Genomic DNA, 26,070 nt, shown 5'->3' with positions numbered 1-26,070 from the left:
TGCCCAGGTCCCTCTTGAAAATGAGATCTCAACGGGGTTTACCTGGTTAAATAAAAGAATATATACAGTATATATATAATATAAACCTGCAATAAAATAGATTGCAAGGTGGGCAATGTACACCACACAGAAAAATAGGTGATGGACTGAACATGTAGGTGGCGTACAGCTACGAATCAGTTTCAGATTCATGGAATGCAGCCTTTATGAACACTGAAACAGCTGGTGTTCATCTGACTGAAATTCAGATTTCAGATGCTATCAATCCGCTCATCGGACGTCAATGTGAAAAACAAAGTAGATCAAAAATATTGTGCCTATAAATTTGAGGGAAAGTGGAAAATGATTTACGAGCATTGTTTGCACAACTGCAGCATTATTTAGAACACGTGTCAAACTCAAGGCCTGGGGGCCAAATCTGGCTCGCCGTAGCTTTTTATGTGGCCCTCTAGATTCCAAATTACCTTACAGATTTTCACAAATCTGCAATCAACAAATTTCCATATTTTTTCTGATTTTACTGCAGCTTTTCTCAATATTGGTCAAAAACTTTCAGTTTAAGTGACTGCTGCCTCAGCCTTACTTGATAAGTTATAGTCCATAATTGATACGGCGAGTAGTAAAAGGTCACATTTAACATCATACAATAGCACAAATATCGTAAAAATGTCTTACAAACATTTCTAAATCGGGACCACAAAATCTGTCATTTTGATTGCAACAAAACCACAAAAACAATCACAAAATCCTGGAGGAACCGCTATTTATCGATACTTTAACAGTCTAATTGGTTTTGTCAATACATTCTGGCACAACCGGCCCTTTAAGAACATGCAGATTTTCGATTTGGCCCAAAATGAAAATGATTTTGACGAACCTGATTTAGAACATATCAGACTACGTTGCTGGAATGTTAGATATTTCCCGTCGCAGGTCATAAGGCTGTAAGGGGCTGAGTGGACTTGTGAACGTGAGGCCCACGGTTCTGTGGCACTGCAGAGACACTTCCACAGTCCTTATTGCTTCAGCACAGAGCGACTGTTTTCCTGTCATCCCACTCATTCACACACACACACACACACACACACCCACACACACACACACACACACACACACATACCCCTTCGCGTGCGCGAAAAGAAAAACTGGAACCGAACCAAAGCCATCAGCATAATGGAGTCATAACAGGAACCCATCAAACTGGAGTGCACTTGGGCTGTTTGTTCACCAGCACACCCATGTGCACACGACGCAAATTAGGAATCGCAGTCGTACTTTAAAAAATGAGAACTCTGGAGGTGAACGCGTTCACAAGCAAATGAAAGCCCGATTAATATCATCTGTCCGTGCATGTGTGTGACGTGTGCGTGTGTGTGTGTGTGTGTGTGTGTGTGTGTGTGTGTGCGTGTGTGTGTGTGTGTGTGTGTGTGTGAAAGGGGAAGCCTCGTCATGTTCGGGATGTATTCCGTCTTTTTGGCAGCGGCTCCTTCCTTGTGTGCAGTGGCACAGCTGATGAGGAGACCAGCGCAGGCAGATGCAAACACACAACACAGCGACTTTAAAATGCCAAACACCATTGAGTCTGCTAGATCTAGGCCACCAGTGGAGCTGCCAGAGTGCCTCCTTCAACTGCCTTTCTAAAATACTATTACGTCTGTGGTGATTTATTTCTTGAAACCACTTGTCTCCAATTCTTAGTTATTTATACGAATCTCCAGATCCAATTCCTTCAAGTGGATTAGAAAAATGTTTTAACATTTGATAGTCCGGTAGACTTGTTTGGATTGAGGACTAAAATCGCAACATTTGTTACATTTTAAATTGATGTGGTTCACTTTCACACTGCAGTGCGTCGAAGTCGAACTGTTTCCCTCCTCGCCTGTGGTGGCGCTGCACCAAGAACTACTGAAGGAAGCCAATCCAAAACCACAGATGAAGACATTAGCGCAACTTCTATCTTCACAAGCTTTAAAAAAATGGAGCGGCATCAAATTTCAGAGGTTGTAGGATTTCTTTTTTGTCTTTGAGAAAAGACGACGACCCATTTCTCTCGCTAGTCCTCAAGACTCAGGCTCTTGTCTTGGTAGTATTTTCCCAGAATGCTCTTGAGTTTGCTTTAATCAACCAGAGTTTGCTTTAATCGAATTGAGACCTAGTACAAAACAGTTTTAAGGCTTTTAAGAGTTCAGATTATGCCAAAGTGTCTCTTAGATCATATATGCCTTCCATCCGTTGATTTTCATTTCTCATCTCTCTCTCTCTGTACTGCCTTCACCAATCCCACTTCCCACCTCTTTGATATCACAAACTCCCAACCTCTGTCACAGAGACCAGGGACCTTGGCAGGCCTCTTTCCCAGTAGGCCTGAAGATGGTGAGGATGTTTTAATTGTCACTTGTTGTTAAGGAAGCGTTGACATTGAGGCAGAGACAAACGGAGCCAGGGGTTTGGGGAAGGCGGGGGGCTGGGGGTGATGAGGATTGTTGGGCATAAAGAGGGGAAACGACAAGAAAGAGAGAACGAAGAAAGGAGAAAGAGAGAGATATGGCACCCATTCAGCTACTAAGAGCGGTGTTTGGCTCAGAGCGGCGTGTCTTCTTCTTCTTCTTCTTCTCTCCCTTTGCTCTTTCTCTCTCACCCGGCCGGGGCATGATCTGATTTGACAAGTGCAGCGCTGTCATCTTGAGTTTGTCCAATTTGAAATTCTAATTATCGCACTTGGCTCCACTTTTTGTTTTTTTCTTGTTTGTTTTGTTGTTGTTTGTCGTCGCCGTGTTGTTTGTCTCTCGTCCTGCCTGTTCTCGGGCCAGTTTGTCTTCTCCGTAACCTTCCTCCTTCGCACGCGCCCCCTCTCTCTTCCAGTCTCCTTTAATCTGGGCCGCCGTCGCAGCAGCACCGCTGGTCGCCGTGGGTGAGATCTCGGCAGATTATATCAGTGGCTTTGGGCGCCCAATTAGAATCAAACTGTGTGTGGTCGTCACAGACGTTTGGTCCTCTTGGAATCCTAATGAAGAAGCGACAGTGGAAGCAACAGCAGCTGGTCTGTGACGCTAGAGAGCGGGATGCTGCTCCTTTCTCGTTCTGAAGACTTGCATACCAAGTTTTTAGTTGGAATGATGACAGATCAGTTCACACTGATGATGTACTGAATCAGTGACTGACTTCAGACTTTATTAATGAGGAAAACATTGACCAAACAAAACAAAAACAAATACACACAATTGCAAAAAAAGCCGTCTTGCATCTCCATAGGCTCAGTTTAAATGACCAGGTCAGTTTGAAAAGTAATTTAGCAAAATTAATCTATTGTGTATGGAGGCGTCATTGAAAGTCTTCATTTCAGGCTAGCAGTTTTTATAGCTCTTTTTATGTACCTATATTGAACTTTTTTTTTTTTGAATAGGCCTACTTGGACAATACAGGACATTTCTATTGTATTTTTATTATTATTCCTAAAGCACATTGTTTCTCATAGAATATACAACAGTAGCACCTATGACAACTTTTCTTTTGAGCTTTACATCATGCTGCAATGTTATTATTCCCTCATCAAAATCATACCTGGCGTGTTGCCTTGATTCTTTCACGAATGTTTAAAAAATCCTTTAGTCTCCCGTGGCAACCATTCAGCTGTGCAAAAAGCCTGGGTGGACCTAGCTCCGCCTTCAAGGACGAAGCTCCTCCTCGGAACTGCGGCTTTTGCAAGTTTCTGAGTTCCCGCCTCACAGAGCTGTGTTGTGATGACTTCCTAAACCTGGAGGGCTGGAAAGAGCAAGAGTTTCTTAAAGAGACGGAGGCCCTAAATTGCAAAATAATTTAATGCAATTTTTTTTATAACAACTGAAGGTAACATAGTTACTTTATTGTGCTATAAAATGGCACTATGTGCCTGTGATACACGTAATACTGCCTCTTTAACATTGAAATGCTTGGCTATCGAGTTTGATTTGCGTCTCGGAATAAAATGACATCAGCTTTAATAAAGCATTACATATCACATATCACTCCTCTCACTTACCCTTAAGGATGTGGACAAAAAATTAAATCTTTTTTTTATGTCATAATCTCATTGTCTTTCACATAGTGGCCAAGGTTTGAATTCATTGGTGCAACACGTCCTGGTACTGCTGAAAATACCTGTTAATAATATATCAGAATCTTTTTAAAATACGTACTTATGCTTTACTTTGTAAAGTTGAATAATCAAAGTTTCCACTAATTAGTAGTCCGCAACTTCCTTATAATCTCACATATAAAAACGACATGAAACAAGGACTTGTTTATCCTCGCCACGAGTGAACACACCACAGAAGAAGGAGACGCGTGCCGCTCTCCACGTTTCGAGAAAATAGCGGCACGTCCAAACCGCAGAGAAATAATTAAAAATTTGAAACAATTGGACCGGTGACAAACAAGGCTGGACAAGGACGCGTTTATCTCTCCGCCACCCGCGGTGAGGAAGATGGTGAATGAGAAATTTTTAATGATTTAAACCTTTATGTAGCCAGAAAAAGAACTCATTAAAATCAAAAATCTCCACGTACGTGATGTTTCCAACCAAGAGAATTTAATAATTAAAACATGGACTAAAAACAGCATTTAAAAAATGTGGCCAAATTTAACAGCGGCACCTGATATCAGACGTGTCTGCTTCTCAATTCAATAGCAAAATAAATACATTCAAAACTTATCAAAGTTTTGCAGTTCAAACCTTATCTTATGACTAAAACAACTCTTGAGAATTTTATTTCATTTTATTTTTTTTAAAAAAACCTCTTTATTTAACCAGGTAAACTGATTGAGAACAAATTCTCATTTTTAACAACGACCTGTTCAGATCAAATAAAACATCACACAGCAGAATATCATACAGCAGAAAACAGAAGAATATCATAAAACAAATTGAGAAAAAAACCCAAAAACATAGCCATATACATAATGATTAAACATACATGATAAGTCAGCAATTTTTCAAAGTAGATACTTTGGTGATGTACTATAGTTTCTCCTGAGTTAATACGTGAGCATCTTGAGCTTTAGTTCTCTTAGGAGAACGAAGCTCATTGTTAGAACAGCATCTTTGTGTCAAAGAGGTATATCAAAGAGAGTTTTTTTTTTTAATAGGGCAAGTGGGACGTTTTGGCATGAATGGTGTCCTGAGTAATGCCCTTCTGATGGGTTCGTACGCCACCCTGGGCAACTGCCCATAAGGTCCATATCATGGTTATTCCAGAAGGTCTTGCAATGAGGAACAATAAGCAGCAAACTGAGCTCTGTTGCTCAATTTACTTGTTGAGCAATCCCCTAGTAGCTCTTTATTATTTTCCTCCACTTTTCCTTTAGTTGCTGGCTTGAATCCAGCAATGCCAAGTGAAAGTGCATAAAGACCTGCCTTTTCAGCCACAATCACACAGACAAAAAAAAAGCCACATTGTGCTGCAAATACAAGATTCAGACCGTCAGCGGCCAGCCGTGACCCTCACCACCTCTACTGTAGTAGTTATTCCTTCTCTTTTGTAAATAACAATCATCACTTGCTTTTTTTTTTTTTCTTTTTACACATATAAAATAGAAAATGTATATTTCTGCAGCAGAATCATGCCCGAACCGCTAATAAATGTGACATGCAAGTATGCGAATGTTTAATCGAGAGGTCCGGCTTTGCCTTTGAAAACAACTGATGAACTTGCGTGGCAATGAAAGGAAGGCAAAAAAACTACAACCAAAAAACAAAAACCTTCTCTTACCAGTTGGTGGTGCTGTCTCCCAACAATTCATTCACTCTCAAAAACGCTTCTTCCAGAAGAACAGAACCAAAGCAGGGAAGTGGGGGTGGGGGGGATAAAAAAAGAGAGGGAGAGGAAGTGAGCTTCTGGAGGCCTGCCAATCACCATGAAAAACCACCGCAGAACTAATCTATTTCCATGGCCATCCTATTCCACCAACACAACGGTGGCATCATTTAATCACAAAATCATCACCACCATTATCACCATCATCCTCCTCTCACTCACTGCTCTCGGGTGGCATTAATAAAAGTGTACATTTATTTATTTATTTAATTTCCCCCTTTTTGGGTAAATAAGAGCTCATGATTAAGAGCAGATTAGCATGCCTTCAGTCGGACAGACAGGCGGTGATGGGTTTTGTTAACACAGGGGTAACACTGGGTGTCAGTTGTGTGAGCCTGACATTACATCAGCGTTATCCTTCCCGCTGCTCATGTTATCGCTGCTGGCTTAGAGTTTTAGGGAGACTTTTTAACAGCGGCACTGCTTAAGAGCTTAGAGGAAATGGATGGATGGATGGATGGATGGATAGACAGACGGATGGATGAAGATCAGGCATAAACACACGTCCACAGAAAGATCAGTGTCACTCAGGCGGCTGAAGCGGCAAAGCCTGATCTGCTTTGTGGTGAAAGCTGTTTTATTTCTCACCAGTGTTGTAATAGAGACGCACCGCTGTCACACAGTGTTGAACATGAGGGGGAAAAAAATAAATAAAAAATCAGCTTCTGTACCATAAGTATTTTAACTGTAATATTTATAACATGGATCTAAAGGGGAAATGGAGTTTAGCAAAGCAAAGGAGGTAGGTGTTTAAATGTGACCAAGCAGTTACATTTAGTTTTGTAACTTCTTTTGAAAAACAACAACAAAAAACAAAAAAAAAAAACCCAAAATGTTCTTTTTGGAGTGTTTATTACTGTGCTGTACTTTGACTTGAATGATTTTTATCGCTTCTCTTACATGAGTAAAAATTCTATCTACGTCACCAGGCATACACCTTGTTAAAGTTTCATATACTATATCAAAATACACTGCTCAAAAAAATAAAGGGAACACTTAAACAGGTGTTTAACACTTAAAGTGTTCCCTTTATTTTTTTGAGCAGTAGATTTGGTAAAAAAATAAAATAAAAAAAAAGTATTTTACCTGATTTTGTTATTTTGTGGTTATGTTATTTACATGAATTATTTTCATTTTGGTCTGAAAAATGCCTGTATTTCCACACAGCTGTATATTTTGGTCTGTCTCATGATGTCATTTTCAGACATGAAATGTTTGATGTTTTGATCTGTTACTCAGTTTTTGAAGAGCATTTTTTTAAAAAAACCCTCTTAGATGAGTAAAAAAATATCTTGAAGTACTCTTACTTAAGTACAATGTTGGGCACTTTACACACCTCAACATTTGACTAACATAATTTTGTTGTTGTTGTTGAATTCTCTGCAACAGTTTGTGTAACCAAAAAGGAAAGAGACATAATTCCCCTGATATTTGCTAAAAAAAATGTGAACTTGACTATAGACTCTGCATTAGGTTAAACCAAAGTTTTAAAAAATGGTTTTGTTTCAAAGCTGCAAGAAGTTTCCGTGTACGCCGTTGCCATGGCGTTGTTGCCACACACTCCTCATCAGCTGCCCAAAAGAAGTCCTGTCGAGAAGAACGGGCCAGAGACCGAGAACATTTTTGAAGACTTTAATAAATAAATGAATCTCTAACATGTTCTTTCCCTCATTATCGTGGCATTTTGTAAAAAGAAATAATTTTGGTCACTCTAACTGAGCGGAAACTAAACAAGTGTGGTCTGAAGAAACTTCAGACAGTGAGGAAAAAAAATGTTTATGTGTTTTTATTATTATTATTACTTATTCTGGTTTCAACCATACACCTTCAGGCCTGGGAATGTCTGGAGTTCCCAAAAGGTGCAGGAGGGCGGGTTTGCCTCCAAGCAGATGATGAAAGTGAGAGGGAATGACTCTGTTATATGACTGACAATCAAAAACTCTCAATGTAGGTGAAGAAGACACATGGCAACACATTGTAAATGTGGGTGTCCGATGAATCTGTTGGCATAAACACGGCGTTTCGCTCACAGAATCCATCAAATCGGTGCCGAACTGAATTGAAATTCCTGCACCAGAGTGTGAAGCATCATCCCAAACAGACACTTTAAGTATTTTTAAAATCGAGGGTCATAAACATGCCAGCCTGTTTGTAGAATTAAAAAGAACATTTTAAAAAATATTTTTAGAGATATCCTTGTAGGTTGGTAATAACAAATATTTCCAAAAAACAAAAACCGTCTACCCTTTGCTCCTCTTCATCCACGCCTTTTCACTGTTTTTGGACAGTCACTGTGGGGGGAAGAATGCATTTTATTCGCAGGTGGGCACAATTTCCTTCTAATGCAGGACTCCTTCTTATTATTCAGTGGTAAGCTATATTTCTGTGGCAGGGTGTGTGTGGGTGTGTGTGTGGCGTGTGCGTGTGTGTGTATGAATCAAATGTAGACGTTGGTCTTCGCTGTGAGTAATGCTCTGCTGGCCTGGCGGCTGGCACTGTGCTATCTCCCTGCAGGTGGGAGTGAGTCACATGCACACACATTCATTCGCCTTCTTTCTCTCTCTCTCTCTCTCTCTATGTCTCTCTCTCACACACGCAAACACTCCCCCCCACCCACACACACACACACACACGCCCATGCCCACACGCTCGCATGCATGCAGCAGCACACATCTGCAGCGGTACCTTTTCTTGCGCTGACCACCTCGATGTGACAACCCGACAACCTCAGCAGCCAACTGGCGAGTGGACAGCTGTCTGTCAGTCCGTCCAGCCAAAGAGCGCACAGTTAGATTCTGAATGTGTCGCACCCCCTTTCCCCCACCCTCACACACACACACACACACACACACGCATACACCCTCATAGCTACACACAGTCATTCTCTCTCATTACTCACACAGGTCTGACACATCCCTGTCAAATGCCAGCTCACATTAAGGTGGAGAGAAGGTACCTTTCTACCCCCACCTCTCTGTTTATTCCGTCTCTCTGTCTGTACGTTTTCTCTCCGATTTTACGTTTGCCTGCTTGACTGTGACACGTCTAAAATGCAAACAGCATTTTTAAACAATGTGAACTTATATATATACTGTATTTTTTTTTTCTAAAGCCCAAATCCCAAACAATCAATGAATCGAGTTTGTTTGTACAGCACATTTCAGCAACAAGCCGGTTCAAAGTGCTTTACATCATAAAAACAGGAAAAATACAATCACCATACCGTCAACAATTGAGAGAGCAAGCAACAGACGTTACATTTTGACGAGTGCCATCATCAATATCGTCAACACACATCATATATGTTGGTAAATTTTCCATGTATTATGGTTTAAAAGCAACTCTAAACAGGGGCGTTTTTTTAGTCTTGACTTAAAGGCACTCAGTGTTTCAGCTGTTTTGCAGTTTTCTGGAAGTTTGCTCCAGATTTGTGGTGCATAGAATCATTCACTCAATCATTCACTTCTTGATTCAGCTTTTGCCATGTCCAGATTCACAACGCATGCAGCTCACTGAATCTTGGTACTTGAGGTAACATTCCACCTGTCTTCCCATGCATGTATGTATGAATATGAATAAAGCAAGAGCATCAAAAAGGATCTTTTCAACCATTATGCAATAGTTAACTAATAGGTCTTATTAATCAGTTTGAAGGTGTAAGTCGAGCCTTGGCGTGTGTGAGAGTGTGTTTGCAGTGTTCCGTCAGCTCTGCATTCCCGTGCGTGAGTTTGAACAGGCGACCCCGTCCCTCCCCTCTCCTCTCTCTCTTCCATCATCTGCTAATAAGATATCATAATTTGCTCCTGAAGAATATTGAAACGTGTCTGCCGGTATTTGTATCGCTCCATCATGGTTGAGTAAATGAGGATGTGACAGGCATGAACGACCTATCAAGTCTCAACCAAGCCAGTCTCTCTCCCGCCCCACGTGTGTGTGTGGGGGTGTGCGGGTGTGTGTGGCTTTAAGTGTGTTTTAATGATGTTCTGTAGAATCTGGGTGTATGGTTGCCTCACAGCGCGGATAAAACAGTTAAACACAGTAATTGCCATTTACTCTCAGCTGTGGTTGGGTTCCCATGGGAGAGCACTGCACTTAACAGATACCCCCATACACAAACACACACCCCCCCACACACACACGCCCACATATCATATTCTTGAGGACACTATAATCATATAGTGCCACTTCTATCTTCCTTTTAAGGTGCATCTTGACATTGTATATATGCTGCTACCTAAAGGCTAATGTTTTTTTGCCCATTCTTCTTTGGATTATAGATCCAGATCAGTTAGAGTGGATACACCCGTCATTTTCCAGTCTAATTAGCCTAAAACAAAGCTTAGATATGAAAATAGGATTTTCTTCGCATTTTTCTATTTGCATCCTTCGATTAATGCAACAGATGAAGCTAATTTCATTGTGCAAAGGCATCAGTCAGGATAAGGGCACCAAATCGACAGTTTATGCTGCTTACCAATAAATGTGTAAACAAAGTGTAGGTCCAAACTTGGACTGGGTCATTCTAAAACATGAATATGCTTTGATCTAGATCAATCTGTTGTGACCCTGTCAGTATTTTTCGTAATGTCCCCATACCAGAAAGTGAAACCGCATCGCAGTTTCATGCGTCTTGCGTCTTCTAGCAGGTGTCCGTTTCATCAGTTTTCCCTTTTGTTATTACCGCCTTCTATTATACAATATATTACCACTTTTTTGGAGTTTCTTACCTAGAATTCCAATAAATCCATTAAGGTTTGCGGCTGTGATTGGACAAAAAGCCTCTTGCAGGGTGTCGTATTTTCATTTTAAGCCCCTTTTGTTCATAAACTTGGGCTCTGGGCCTAAACAGCATATGCATATACGCTCCCGTTTCTGGGAGACAGAGAGAAAAAAGGTGTGTTTCCTGGTGTATAAATCAGGAGCACATGGTTTCTCCTGCAGGTCACTGAAACAACACAGCCTTCGCCCGCCTGCCAAGTATGAGTGGTGATGGGGAGGGGAGTGCAGAATTATAAATGACCCATTGTTGTGCGTGTGTGTGTGTGCATATGCGTGTGCAGGGGTGTGTGAGTATTATTGTTTGACCAATCTGTGATGATTTAAAAATATCTACACAAATATTTCTGCACGTGAATGAAAGCGAGCATTTAGCATTTTGCTAAGTCTGTGTGTGTGCGTCTTGCCTTTCTCACCTTGTGAGGTCCAGTTTCCCAACAAATACGACATTGTGAGGACCCACTGCTCCTCATGGGCCCAAAGAGTGGGCAAGAAGTGCTGGTTTTACGTTAGTTGTTAAGTCTAAGACGGTGTTATTATTATGATTATGATTAAGAACCAAGAGAAATTATGAATGAAAAGTAGCAGAAATGTATACATACTAACAGGAAATTAGCTGTTCAACTCAGAACACTATTACAGAGATATTTCAAAATATCTGTAACAATACATCACTTTGTTCAATGCCACATTGCTTCATCTTCATTATTTTTTTTATTTATTTGAAATGCAGAAAGAGATTGAGAATGTTTTACCTCACCGTCAAGATTGATCCATTAGTTCTTTGAAGAATGAATGAACATTTAACTTCCCTTTGGGATTAATAAAGTATTTTTGAATTTGAACTTTGAAACTGACACGTCTAATGAAAATGCATCTTTCCATGGTCGCTGTTCTGAATACAGATGTCCTGGAAATCTCATTTCCGTTTAAGATGCATTTGCTTTCTCTCTCTTTTTTTTTAACTTTAACAAATCTGTTTTTAAATTCTGGTAAAAGAAATTTCAGTGTGTGAATTGAGTTGAGGCTATAGGTTCAGGGGTCAGGCGTGTGTACTGGCACTGGTTAGGCGATGGGTAGAAATGAATGAAAAATGAACAAAGGTCAATGTGAAGACAGAAAAACGTAATATGTGTGTGTGCCTGTGGGTGTGTGTGTGTCGGGGTTAACTGGGTTCCTCTGTGTGTGTGTGATTAGGTGATCGGCGCTTTATATTCCCTAGATAGGAATAAAGTGAGTATTTCCCCTGGAATAACAAAAGCACACAAAGGGTCCTTTGACAAGCCAGTGCATGTGTGTGTGTTTTGGTAAAGCGGGGAGGGGGCTTTGCTGCACAGGTCTCGGACCCTCCAAATGCCCCCCCCCCCCACTGCCCAACTGCCCCTAACTCTCTTACCCTCAACTGTGACCCACCGCTTGCAAGGTTCGACAATACCTTGTATGTGCATGTAAAGACAGCATTACTCAGCCAGAAAGGGCCAGAGTCAAAAGCTAAAGACAGAGCTACTTTCACACGGCTAACGGAAAACAGTGGCGACGCTGTTTTGCGTCGCCACTGTGAGTGCATCTTTGTTTGTTACCTGTCACTTTACGTGAGACGTTTTTTTTTTTGCATTCCAGGAGTTAGTTTTTGTGATTGAATTGACTCTTTCTCTCTATTCATCTCTGTTCTGTCCACAGTAGGTGACTGTTTTCAGGGAGAAAAGGTCAGTGTGTGCCCTCCAAGTCGGCAGCGAGCTGGTGAACCCGGTGGTCCATTAAGCGGCTAACAAGTCGCACATTTTTCTGAATCCTCGGTTTAAGCCAAAATAGAACCAAAAAAAGAAAAAAAAAGAAAGATCTGGGTCTTGATTTGTTGACATTCACACATTGTTCAGCGCTTTATGTGCTAATGTTCTACATCTGCTGACTGCATGCATAGGCGACTGTTTTACATTTAATCGTGATGTTCTGCCGATTTGTTTTACCTCGCAGCGAATTCAAATGGACAAAATCATAAAAAGCAACTATAGGGATGTAAAATGTCAGTGGGTTTCCATGACGATATCTTTTGATGAGAGCATTTTTTTTTTTAAATTGTGGATGTTGAAAACAGTCACTGTCACAATACATGGAACCACTAAGTATCAACAAAGACACAATAATTACTTACTTGAAAGTTCCGACTGTAAATTCTGTGTTAAAGGTAAAAGGTTAGCCTTAAAATGGATGGGTAGATCTCAGCAGATGAGTGGATGAGTCTATGAATTTTGTTTTTTTCTCTCGGCGTAGTAGGGTGGGGTTACGGCGTACGTGTGTACTCTGCCAGCGGGTAAACATGACCTGTTTGCATGAGGTCATAGAACGCTCTGATTTAACAACTGTGCTGGGTCTGGTGGTTCAGTTAAAGTAACTGTGTTAGAATTGAAAGAACTGCTGGAAAAAAAGTCAAACGGATTTGGAAGTTGATTTTTTTTTTCTTTTTTGATAAAATTCTTTTTTCAACATAAAAAAATTAATAAACTGCACTTAAAATGAGACTCTTGACAGCCCAGTCAAGTTGCCTTTTAATGAAGCAAGCATAAACGCGTTAACATAATGAGGTGGTCAGATCTAGAATGAATTATTGTACGTTGACTACAGATATTTTATTTTATTTTTTTTTCAAATTTGTGAACCATTGACTTTATTTGTACACGCAAAACACTATGAATTCTTGGTTATAAGAGAAAACAATGCTGAAATCCTGTTCCAGTCTCGTGAAAATGACGTCGTACGCCTCGTAACTGGATGCATGACCAGAACTCCATCACGATGGCGCCACGAATCCTGGATTTTTCTAAGAAATTCTTAATGCACTTTGACTCTCTGTTTTATGCATTTTTGTTTGTTGACACGCAGCATTACTGCTGCATTTTATTTGACTGAAATACTGAACCCGCAGCTTCTGAGTTACCTGCAGGGGGAAAAAAAGAAAGAGAGAAAGATCTGTATTTCTTTCCGAACCTGGATGAACGAATGCAAAAAGTGAAGATTTTTCACCGACTCTCAGCTCACAAACCAAGAAAAAAACGTTTAAAAAGAACGTGTAAAATGCGACTGTATGCCATCATACCTTTTATGTTTCATGAAGGCAGGCTAGTATAGGATACTGACCAACTTTCTTCAGCTATTATGTGCTGTTTGTGGGCCCAAAATACACTGTACAATGTTGCTACCAGATGGCATTGTTAAGAACGGCCTCCCTGGAGCTAAACAATGAGCTAATTCCACCCGGTTTTCCTCACTTAAAACTGGACTTGCACATGTTGTCACCTTCATTTAAATCTACTGACTTGATGCAAAAGGAATGCAGCGCATGTCATGCTGTATTATTATTAGTATTATTTTTATTTAAAGAGTTGTTAAAAGAGTTCTTATGCCTTAAAACGGATCTATATATATTCTATAAGTTTTGTCTCTGTTTCACTCTCTCTCCGGCTCTTCCTCTGCTGTCAGGACGTAATACCATGTTACCATGGTATCACAAAGTGCTAATACCTCAGCTGTCATCACAAAATCCCATGTCTCCTAACCTTTCCCCCTCTCTACCCCATTCACATCAAAGAGCAGCGCACCTCTATCCCTTCACCTCCTTTGATAAAGACAACTATTAGCACCGGAGAGCCAGACGTGCTGACAAACAGACAGTTATATAGATAGATGCTTTCTATTTTTTCCTCCCGAGATCAACGCCGTGCCGCACACAGACAGGCCCACAGGGGGATTATTTGGGAAAATTCTGGGGCATTTGTCCCAGAGTGGCACCGTGGGCCTCTGAACGCCGGTGATTCGGCTAATGTCACAGTTGCGAGAGCATCAATCTGTCAACAAAACTGTACTTTGTGGGTCAAAAGGCTTTCAGCTTTGCCACAAAAGGCAGGAAGTACAAGAAAAACAACGGCTACGCGTTCCGCCGCTGAATAAGAGAATGAGGCCTCATGCGAGACTGAAGGAAGAAAATTGTTGCCATTAGCTGGGAGAGGCAAGGAAGGTAAAAAGTAAAGAGAAAAAAAATCATGAGAAGGAATAATCAAGACAGTTATTTTTTTTCCTGTTGGAAGCAACTGCTCCCTTGCATTATCAAAATTGATTGTGCCTGTAATTTTCCAAGGAAAACAGAAAGAAAGAAATAGGTGCAGGAGGCCCTATTGTTGTGCCAACACGCATCAGACACCCCAGTATTATAGCAGTTAAGTGGTAATTTCCTTGTGTGCCAGGAGATCGTTTTTCTTTTAAAGTATGCCACCATCTGTTTTCCTTTCTTTTTTAAATCTCCGACTTTAATTTCAATAGAAATACACTGACCTGATGACAATCGGCAACCCGCCTTTATGCTGCCTCTTTGACTTTAACTTGCGTCCGTTTCAACGTCTTTCGTGCTCGAATTTTCTTAGAAAACAAAATGTGTCCCGGCGTTGTCCATCTCAAATCTCTGTCTTTCACTAATGTCAGTCATTATCAACCATACATGCAGTTGAATCCAGACACACTGTGTAAAAAAGACAAGTTTTTTCTCAATGTCGGTCATTCAAGCATCCAATCAAGCTTACATCTAACATTAGCTGCGTTTCCATTACAAATATGCCAAAACTTGGTCAATATGGTGCTAATGTAAAAAAGCCCCCACAATTTTGCAATTATGGTGTTTCCTTTAACTGAGAAACACAATTAAAATCATGTATAAGTAAGTTTGTTCATAAAAACGTGCAGCATCATCATCCTCTTACAACGTCCTGTCTTGCTCTTTGTGGTTCCCTCCAATAGTAGCGTCAGGTTCCATTGAAGTTTTGCAAAGTGAACCTATTACGATACAGCCAAAAAGACAAAAGACCCACCTCATCCAAACTCCAAAACTTTTCATCCACATGCTTGGCATGTTTCCATTAAGCAAATTTATTTTCGAAATGTCAAATTGCGCAATTTGTAGTTACGTTTGGCAGCTTGGCCATCTTCCATGTCCAGCTGGAAGATGAAACGAGCGTCTTCATGAAGCGTATCATAGCAGAAGGAAGCACAACATGTGTGAATTTTTTTTTTTTCTGTTTAGATGATTTCTCTGATTTTGGACTTGATAATACAGAGTGAGGCAACACCCACCCAGCTCTCCAAACCATCTCTGACTGTAAAAACTTCACACTGCACTTTGTCCAACTTGGACTGATTACCCTTTTGTCAAAAATTCTGTTCATAACCTTTATGGACAGAGCTTCAATAGGCCCAGTCAAGGTGTTGATGGGATCCTTTCTGGTGGCCTCAAGATCAGCTCTCTCCTTTTTGCAGATGATGTGATTCTATTGACTTCGTCAGATGGTGATATCCAGCTTTCACTGGAGTAGTTCGCAAAACAAAACCTACAAGTCCAAGCCTTGGATATCCTTAAGAAAAGGTTGGATCCTTTTCTCAAGCTGGAAAACGATGTAAACTCGACTTGAAACCCTTTCTCAAGTGGAGGAGATTAAGAGTCTTGGGGTCTTGTTCACGAATGAGAAACAAAATGGCGCAAGAGACCAATAGGGCAGGGGTGGGCACTCCTGGTCCTCGAGGGCCGGTGTCCTGCAACTTTTAGATGCATCTCTACTTCAACACACCTGAGTCAAATAATGAGGTCGTTAACAGGACTCTGGAGAACTTGACTGCACTTAGGAGGTGATTCAGCTGTTGGATTCAGGTGTGTTGGACCAGGGAGACATCTAAGAGTTGCAGGACACCGGCCCTCGAGGACCAGGAGTGCCCACCCCTGCAATAGGGGGATTGGTGCAGTGTCAGAATGTCAACATTTAAAGAGGAACAAACTTTGGACTGAGGAGAAGAAATGTTCAAGAAAAAAATAAAGGAAACTTTGATTTAAGCTACTGAAGTCACTACATGATCATCACTTTGACACTCAACTGAACCCATATTCACAACACACACACACATCCACACACCCCTACACTCCCCCCTCACACACACACACCTCTGCCCTATCTGCAGCAGGAAGTTCCCCGCAGGCCCTTCCTGTTCGTCCCCCAGGAACAATGGTCATTGTCGCAGAGCCCGCCACGCTGTTACGCCATGACCTCACCTCCACGTCTGAGCCGACAATAAATCCTGACTCTTTGAATGGAAAAAGCGATGATAGATTAAGGAGGTATCGGCGCCGAAAAAACAACAAGAACCGTGACTCGTGTTTAAAATGGTTAAATGTGTCAGACAAAGCTAACAAAACAGTCGTTTTCATCTCATGTTCTACCTAAGGTTTTTGAGCTGCAATTTCAACAAGTTCCTGTGACAGGTTTCAGGTCAGAGAACACAAAGATTATCCATTTTGAGTAGCTTGTATATTTCTCGAGAGTCCCAAAAATACCTTTTCCCACAACCGCTTGGTTTCAGATATCTTGCCACTCTGCTGTACTTGTGTCAGTATTTCATTCTCATGTCAGCGGCGCATGATGTACCTGCTGTCAGTTGTGTGCCAGTACTAAAATACCATTGTGTTGTTAAGGAAGTGCTGGTATGTGATGAATTGGGTTAGTTTTAAGGACATTACACCACTTTGGCTATGTGAAGAAGTATTGAATATAACTTAAAATAAAGACTAATTGGTTTTGATATCTTGTCTGTGGCGTACTTGGGTATTTATACCGATCTTCTATGGTTATAAAGCCAATAGGGTCATTAAAAATATTGTCACGATCGACCAGTGTTTGGTTTTCATTTGTGTTTGTCCTCATTTCTTGGTGTTTATGATTGTTACTTACAGATCTTTGTGTTTAGTCTTCTTTTTTAAACTTATTTCTTGTGCTTATATCTGTGTGTCTTTCTTCTTCGTATGGATCTCTTTGTGTTCTGTTCAGCTCCGTCTATGTTCTCTGACTTAATTAGTCTCTCTTTGCTGTTCGGCGCTACCTGGTTTCACACCTCCTGCTTGTTTACATCGCTCCTTGTTGGATTCTTCAGGTACGCCCTCCAGTTTGACGTTTTGTTTCCTTCATGCCGTAGCTGTGGCTTCCTGTGTTTTTCATCCTTAAATTTTTCACTCCATGCTGGTTGAATTTTGACCCATTAAACCACAAACCATGACAAATATGCATGGAACCAAAAAAAAATTCTACACCTAATTTCCCTGCTGTGTAAATGTTGTCAGTTTTGTCATAATATAATTGTCAACACTAAACAATCTATCAGCTTCCTTCGATCTGCCATGACATACTAAAACAGTTATAACAAATTGTTTTAAAAACAAAATAAAATCAAAAATGGACAAAATTCTTGTTAATAAGGAATTATTATTTTTGATACATTGTCCTCTCTTCAATGAATGTCAATAAAATATTGCTCTCTGACTACCAACATGGTGATGTCAGTTTACAACTCATAATATCCATAATTATTTTCTATAACAGTGCTACAGCTAGCATTTTTAGGTGCTTCTGAATGGTTTTTGATTATTCTTTTCTTGCGTGTTTCTGATGAAAACCTACAATGGCTTCCTGGTGGTTGTCGCCTGTAGTGACGTCAACTATCAATAAGTGTGAAGGGGTATGAAAAAGATCAACAAGGTTCGGTGTGGAGCTTCAAATTGACTAAGAGTTTTGGAAGTAAACCTCTTTGGGCAATTTTCTTTAGAGTCTTGGGCAGCAAACACTATTTTTATGTACTCCTGTAATGGCTTAGAGGAGGCATGGCTGGCAAATGGATTTTGAGCCAAAAAAAAAAAAAAGAAGAAGGAAAAAAACAAGTTGTTTAACACCTCAGGGAGTGTAGGATGAAATAATGCTTCGGAGAGTTCATATGGTGTGTCCGTATGAGAAAAAAACCAACACATTTACTTCCCCAACAATGCACTGACAGGACCCTGCGTACTGCAGCTGTAATAGGAGCAAAAACATTCTGGAGAGCATATTGAGAGGGGGCCAGAGAAAGAGTAGGGCCTTCTATTCGTTAATCAGCTGACTAACCTGTTCCGCTGGTCTTCCTGGAGGCAAATAATGGAAACACTGTCAAACTGTCTCTTATGATTAACCCTTAAGGGGGATACAAAAAGCTTCAAGCGTTGGACAGTGTTTTTTTGGGGTATACACTCTGTCCCTTTGCCTCCCCCTGGTATAAAAGATGAAGGGTTGTGTCTTCCTCATTTGTCCACCTTCTTCAGTCACACTCCCCTTTTCTCGTGCTCTTTGTTGCTTTACCAGTGCTCATATTCTGAATGTCTCCTTGTACTATGTTTTGTATGAAAAGCCAGAAACTAGCCGGCAAGCTAATTCATTTTTTCATCGTAATCCTAAAAATACCAGGATAGTCGCATCATTTTTCGCGTTTGTCTCTGATTACGTGTTTTTCCACTCATTTGATCAGATGTTATGGCTCAGTGTAAAATAACAGATTTGCTCTTACTTGAGTAATTTTTGAAACAACTACGTTTAGCTTTTACGTGAGTAAAAAAAAAAAAAAAAAGATAAAAAGGTTGAAGTAGTGCTACTTTTACTTGCGCAAAATTGTTGGCAACTGCACCCACCTCAATTGCTGACATAAGATGAACCGGATGAGCTTTACACAACTTTTGTCACCTTTGAATTATGTGATTTGCAATGACTAAAAGAAATATTGAAAACATCAAAGTTTTACTCCGTAAATATACGTATTTATGTCCACACAGAACGACAATGAGGCATGCACTCTGCAAATCTGGCAGGAAGCGAAGCGGGAAATGTTTATGAAGAACTTTGAAAATAACATTTGCCGTACAATATATCAGCAAAGTCTTACCATATCCCCCGAAAGGAGAAAGGAACACAAAACAACAAGACATGAAACAGTACAAGTAGAAGAAGAGAAGATAAAATTAAGCCCAGACAACTAAAATCAAATCAAAACTAGAGGGAATAAATAAGAAGAAATACACTTTACGTCCTGGTTAAGATTTCAAAGCTGTACCTCATGGACCCAAGTGTTTTTAGTTCAGTAATAAATGGTTTGTGACAAAAGAAAAAGAAACTGTGCGTGTCCCCCAGTGTGTGTCTGTGTGTCGGCGTGTGCGGGCGTGTGCGTGTGTGTGTGTGTGTGTGTTTGAGAGTGGCTCGAGGGGTGAGTGAGTTTTATCCTTCTGTCAGAGAGAATGTGTCAGATTTGGATTCCTTTGTTCCCTGTCGCCGAGCCTTGTCGTCACGTCTATCCGCACGCGTGTGTGAGTGTTTGCCTGCCATCCCTGTCAGCTTTAGTTATTAGTCACTGGCTCTGTCGAGAGACTCCTTTTTTTTCTTCTCCCCCCTCTCAAATAGTTTGGAAGTCGTAAATCCATAAGCAGACAGATGTAAGCTGGCGACCAAATACAGATATATTAAGGTTTTCTTTTTTTTTCTTTTTTTTTTTGCCTGGATCCAGGAAACTGCTTGATGGGACATAAATGCAATCATATCCTTTCTCCCAAATCCCTCAGAGCTTTCACATTCTCCCTTCACCGCTGCTGATGGACTATTAAGATACAGATGTGTATTCACCACAGTAAATCTGTTGAGATAATTCTTGTGCACTGTACACCAGATGTCTTCTCTTACATTTTGATGCACAGCTTTTTTCCTTTTTCCCCCCCCTTTTCCTGTAGGGATGATACTGAGTGGAAGAGAGCAGAGCGAGCGCGGACGGAAGGACTGCAAAGAAAAATATGAAAGAAAGAAACTCCCAGCTTTGTGCTCGTACAGATGGAAATCAATTAATTTTTTCTTTTAAAATATCAAAGTTCACAACATTTTCATTGTTTCTGTTGAAGAAAAGCACCCCCACTGCATGATACTTCCACCACCATGTTTCAGCATAGGGCCGGTGTGTTTAATGGGGCAGTGGAATTGTCTGTTTTGAGATTTGCATTAAGGTTGTAGTGTTATTTTCAAATCAAAAACCTAACCCGGAGTGTTACCTTGATTGTTTGAGAAATCCTTTTATCTCCCATGGCAACCATTCAGCTGTGCAAAACGCCTCGTTGGACAAAGCACAGCCTTCGAGGCGCAGCTCCTCCTCAAGCTTTCGTTCTTCACCCACTCAGCTCCTTCAGACTAGCCAGTAGCACTTAGCAAACACCTGCTGAGCTCATTCCAAGAGCTACGTCTCAGAGAAACTCTGGTAGAGATGTTGCTAAAGGGTTAATAGAGGAGCCATGTTGTGATGACTTCCTGAAGGCGGAGTTTCGGAGAGAGCAGGAGGTTTTAAAGAAGCAGAGGCCCAAATTCAAGGCGTTAAATTACCATTTCAAATTTCTTTTAAGTTGTACTTGATGTATGCAACATTTTTATAACAACTAAAGGTAACAGTTAGTTGATTATGCTGTAAAATGGAACTATGTGGCTGGGAAACACATAATTTTATGTAGTTTGCTCTCATGTGAGCATAACTCCCTTTTCAACATTGCTTGTCACCTCTCCTACATGGATTTTTTGAACAGGACCTCTTGCTGTTTTCTTTACGCTCCTCTTCCAAAGCAACCAGGTTTGTAGAATGCACAACAAAAGCACCGGCAGCAGATTCGCCCTCCTATAAGGCTCGGGTCTCTGCTGCTCCTCCAGGGTTTTCTGATTAATGCTCTTCTTGGCCGGTATGTCAGTTTAGGTGAGTCACCATCTCCTGATAGTTTTGCAGTTGTCCAAGTTACTTTCTATTTTTCGCTGACGAACTTAACAGTAGTGCTCAGAAAGATGCTCAAAACTTGGGTTATTGCTTAAACTAAGCCAGGTTTAAACTTCTCCAGTCTGGAACTTTGTTATCTGGTCTGTGTGACAATTTGTTTTCATCGTTGTTCCCTAACAAACCTCCGAACTCCATTTTGAGATTACATTACATGCATATGGGGACTTTGTTCAATAATTTATTAAAGAAAAACAGTTTGTTGTACTGAATTCTCGTCTATACCATACATTTTTACTTAAAAAAAAAATTCTCTTTTCCTGTTATAATACAACAACCTATCTGACGTTGATATATAGAATCCCAAGGAACACAAATATGTTGGATTGTGTGGTTCTAATGGGATAAGATGTGAAAAAGTTTAATGGGTAAAACTATTTATATTTCTAAAAAAAAAAAAATCCAATCAATAAAAAAGCACGCAAAAACAAAAGGGTTTATGGTTTTTATTTCACTACAATAATCTGTGTGTGAAAGATCAAAACATCAACCATTTCAAATCATTACACTCCTATTACTGTAATTGAGTAACAGAATAAAACCAACTGCTGCAATAATACCAGATTACGAATTCATTATGATATGCCATAATAATGTTGGCCAGATGCTGAAGCTTTGTCCAAATGGCAAATGAGCCTAATCCAAACTGGGCAGCCGACAAAGGAGGTCTTAATAACCCTGAGATGACTTTGAACTGTTTGCAGACAGCGATAATGTCCCGCTTTAACTTCTTCGTTGCTGACATTCTTACAGTTTTTAATCAGAAAGCAAGTCATCCAAATCAAATATGGCTTGCATCACAATTGTAAATCAAAATGGGTCAGTGTCAATTTTAAAGTGAGGATTATTATTCACTAAATTAATAATAATAATAATAATAACAATAATAATAACAATAATAATAATAATAATAATTAATAATGAAACATCAGCAAGTTTCCCAAAATTTGAGAAGAAATCTAATATTAAACTTTATGCTGTCGCACTTCGGTCCAGTTGAGCCAACCAAACAAATTAATTATGCACCCCATTCATTCAAGCATGTGTCCCTGCTCATATTTACAACCAGATTGGACTGTGCTGCGTCACGCTGCCGAGTGTCTGCTCGCGGGCGCACCAAGGTGGCTTTGGAACAGGAAGCACCGCCTTGACCCCTGCTTCCTCCACTGAGCCTTGTTTATGTTCCAACGACTTCCTGCATTTCTCTGTCATTTCTCAGGCTTGGAATAGCCTGCCCGGCGGATGGCTATATCATGATCTATTTGTCTGGCTCTGGACATAACATGTGTGTGGAAAACGGCAGCTGACGGGGAGAGCAGCCTTAGTCTTAAGTGGAGAGTGCGGCGGAGGAGTTGCAACGAGTCCTTTCTGCCACTAGAGGGTGATTGAGCCTGAGCAATGAGAGCTGGAGTCATCTAAAGCTGCTCCGCATGACACCAGGTAAGGGGTATTGACACGTTTTTGAAACTAACGCAGACGATTCATGATACTTTTGATTGAATGTGTATGGAAACAGCTACTTTTTCGAAATCTAGAATTGTCCTAAAGCAGCTTCAATGATTCATATGACAGCTGTGAAGCACAGCAAGGACTGAAAGATCTTAAACCAAAACAACAGTGGACATCCTGCTAAATATTCTCAAAAACAGAAGAATGTACATGATCTCTCTTGGTACTTTAAAATCACTCTAATCCCACTGGATCCCAGAGGACATCAATTCCTATCCTCCTCAGAAAACCGAATCACAGGTGTGACATATTTTCTTTTGTCTCTCCTTTCGCTGCCCCCCTGGAGTAAAAGCTGCACGTAGAAACACCCCTGTGTCCCCAGCAGGGTTTCATTTGGCCAGACTCCTCATCAAAACCCCAGGATACCTGGCACAACCTGCCGAATCCCAGGAAGGTAGCTGTAAGATACCTGAGGCAAAGACGGTTAGATGCTCATTAAGTGTCATCCCTCTTAATATCAATATCAAAGACTTGGTGCAATGGCATGTTTAGACCCGTGAAAGTCATAAAAAGCATAATGATGTAAATTACAGGTGTTTCAGGTCTCTTTAAACTGGTTTTATAGAAACCGATTAAGTGTGTAAGGAGTGTGTGGAAATAGCAGGTCAGAGATGGGTCTGTTCTCTGAGGAAAGTTTGTTCTGCATGAAGATCTTTGGTGTCAATGGAGACAATCCCTAAAATGAACTGAGCTGTACACTTCACCACGACTTCTTCTTGACATATCAAGAAGAGATGGAAGCTAGAAAGACAAAAACAACAACAAAAGAAAAAGGTAATCAATGTACAAATAAATACATTATCAGATATATTGCCTGCAGTCTGAAGTCTGCAGGTTAACAATATCATGTGGTTCCATTTATGACGCTAAATAAGAAAATTGTCTCTGTTTTACAGCCTTTACAGCCATATTACATTAGTGCCAGCCATATTACATTAGTGCCAGCCATATTACATTGAGTTTATTTTTATTTTATTTTTTTTAAACAATTGCTAATGGTTCTTACATGGCAACCATTACATTGATGAAAGGGCAGAAATCAGCTGTGTTTGCGACTGGGGATGTCAAGTTTTCTACTTTGTGGAACTTTGAGCACTTTGGAAAGAAATGCAAAAAAGGCCAAACATTTGATAAAATGAAGCATGAAACGGTTCCCATGCTGCATGGTAGAATCTCCTACCCATCCATCAGTCCATCCAATTGAAGACTGCATTGTGGGGTAACGAGTTCAAGGGGAAAGATCTATCCATTTTGTCATGGTCAAAGGTGTGATACGGAATGCAGGTGGACTGGTAGATCGAGAACTTTACTTTTTTGGCTCCGATTTAAAAAAAAAAACTATTTTCACTCTTGATCTCAAGATTCTTTACCTCCTCCTTTTGAAGTAGAGTTTATGAACATTTCAACACAATTGGTGACAAGGGGAACAATTTCAGAGTCCAATCGATAAGCTTGACCTTTTGCAACGAATATGGACTCAACCCATGCTTCAGGTATGAAGGACTGGATAGCCGCTAAAATGTTTGCCGATATTCCATCCTACTAACGAGCGCAACCACAAATAAGCCTTATAAACATCTAGATGCTGCCAAGCTTGTGAAACTAGCTTGCGTAACTAGTGACCATACTGAGAAGACCTTCAAAGTGGATCTTCCTCAGTCCAGGTCAACACCTCTGAACCTTACGCAGCCTTAGATAGAAATCACTTTCCCTTTCAGAAAGTCAGGGACCAAAGTAACAGAGATTTGACTCCTCTGTCTCTTTGGGTGGATGGGTGCTACACCACAGCATGGTACCATCACATTTACACTGATGGCGTATTCACTATCCTCCTTTAATGTTCAGTTGATGAACTTGTAAAATTTTAGAAACCATTTGTGGTACAAGGTGCACTTCAAAAGATAGTCCTAAATGTCATCTATCCATTCAGACGATAACAGTTAACCATGATATGCTTCTTCAACATCTTCATCTTCATTTCTTCATATGAATGTGCTGAACTAGCAACAAAATTAGTGAAAGAATCTATAAAAAAAACAACCCCCAAAGACTGTGTTGGGAGAGACGAACACACCTAGATCGTCTCATCCCTGAGCTACCTAGCTGCTAAATACTGAAGAGAACGGATGAATTTGGAGTGACATCCCCGTTATTGCTCTTGACATTTGTGCATCGTCCAGGCGCATATGTGCTGTAAAAGCCGCACCTAAGGGAGGTTGTGCGCGTGTGCGTGCGTGTGTGTGTACTGATGAGCTAAGCGCAGCTGAGGACAGACAGTGAATGAATAATAAAGTGTGTCAAACCTGACCTATGTGGTCACTCTATTTAGAACTTTTCTCTGGTTCGACCGCCACCCCAGCCTCCTCTCCGTCGCTCGCACAGCAAGACAAAGCCTGCTGTGTGAGCTAAGTTTAGAACAAGGAGACGAAAATGAGGGCCTTTGTTTTTCCTGCTTTAACAAACAGCGAGCTTTTGAACTGTAAAAGTGAATTGGACAGGGATCAACCGTATAATATAGTTTTGACAGCCTCCGAAGCGCATCCGCTCTGCCCACTCGCTTTTGGTGATTGCCCCTGAGCTCTTTTTCTCCACTGCACAGGCATACTGTGGCATTTACTAGGTACAGTGGGCAGCAGAACGCACATTAGAAACAAATAAGCATACATGGATGGAGTGAGAGAGTGAGACGGGGCTGCAGAGAGCGAGCCAAGCGATGAGTCATTAAGTTAAACAGGGATATAGTGGTGCATAAAAACCGGTGCCTAGCATAACACACACAAAAAAATTAATGTGTACAATTCAATAACCGTGTACCAAGTAGTGCTGTGGCACAAAACCTACACAATAGCTTCAATCTGGCGGCCAGCAGGTTCTTATTATTTGGCCATACTGGTATAACTTTCTGCTTGATTAGAAATTAGTAATCATATTGTGGATGCATCATAACAAAGCACACACAGTTTAAAATCTGGAATTTACCACACAAGGCATCACATGCCATCTTTTTAAATTTTATGTGTTTTAAAGACCATAAAACTAAAGTGTTTCAGCTTCAAGAATCACAGAAATACTGTAAGTTTAAAGAAGCTCTTTAGCTACAGTCTGGAACAGACAAAGATGTTTCTTTATCTTTTGAAATTAAATATTGATATATCGCGGTTTTGTAGGAGGATTGCCATTATGTAGTGAATTTGCCCTAATACAAATAAAACTGTTCTAATTATATTGAGTTCCCACTTAAATAAATCAGTTAAGG

This window comes from Xiphophorus maculatus, chromosome 17 (assembly GCF_002775205.1).
Source record: "Xiphophorus maculatus strain JP 163 A chromosome 17, X_maculatus-5.0-male, whole genome shotgun sequence".
Lineage (NCBI taxonomy): Eukaryota > Metazoa > Chordata > Actinopteri > Cyprinodontiformes > Poeciliidae > Xiphophorus > Xiphophorus maculatus.
This window is presented reverse-complemented; position numbering follows the sequence as displayed.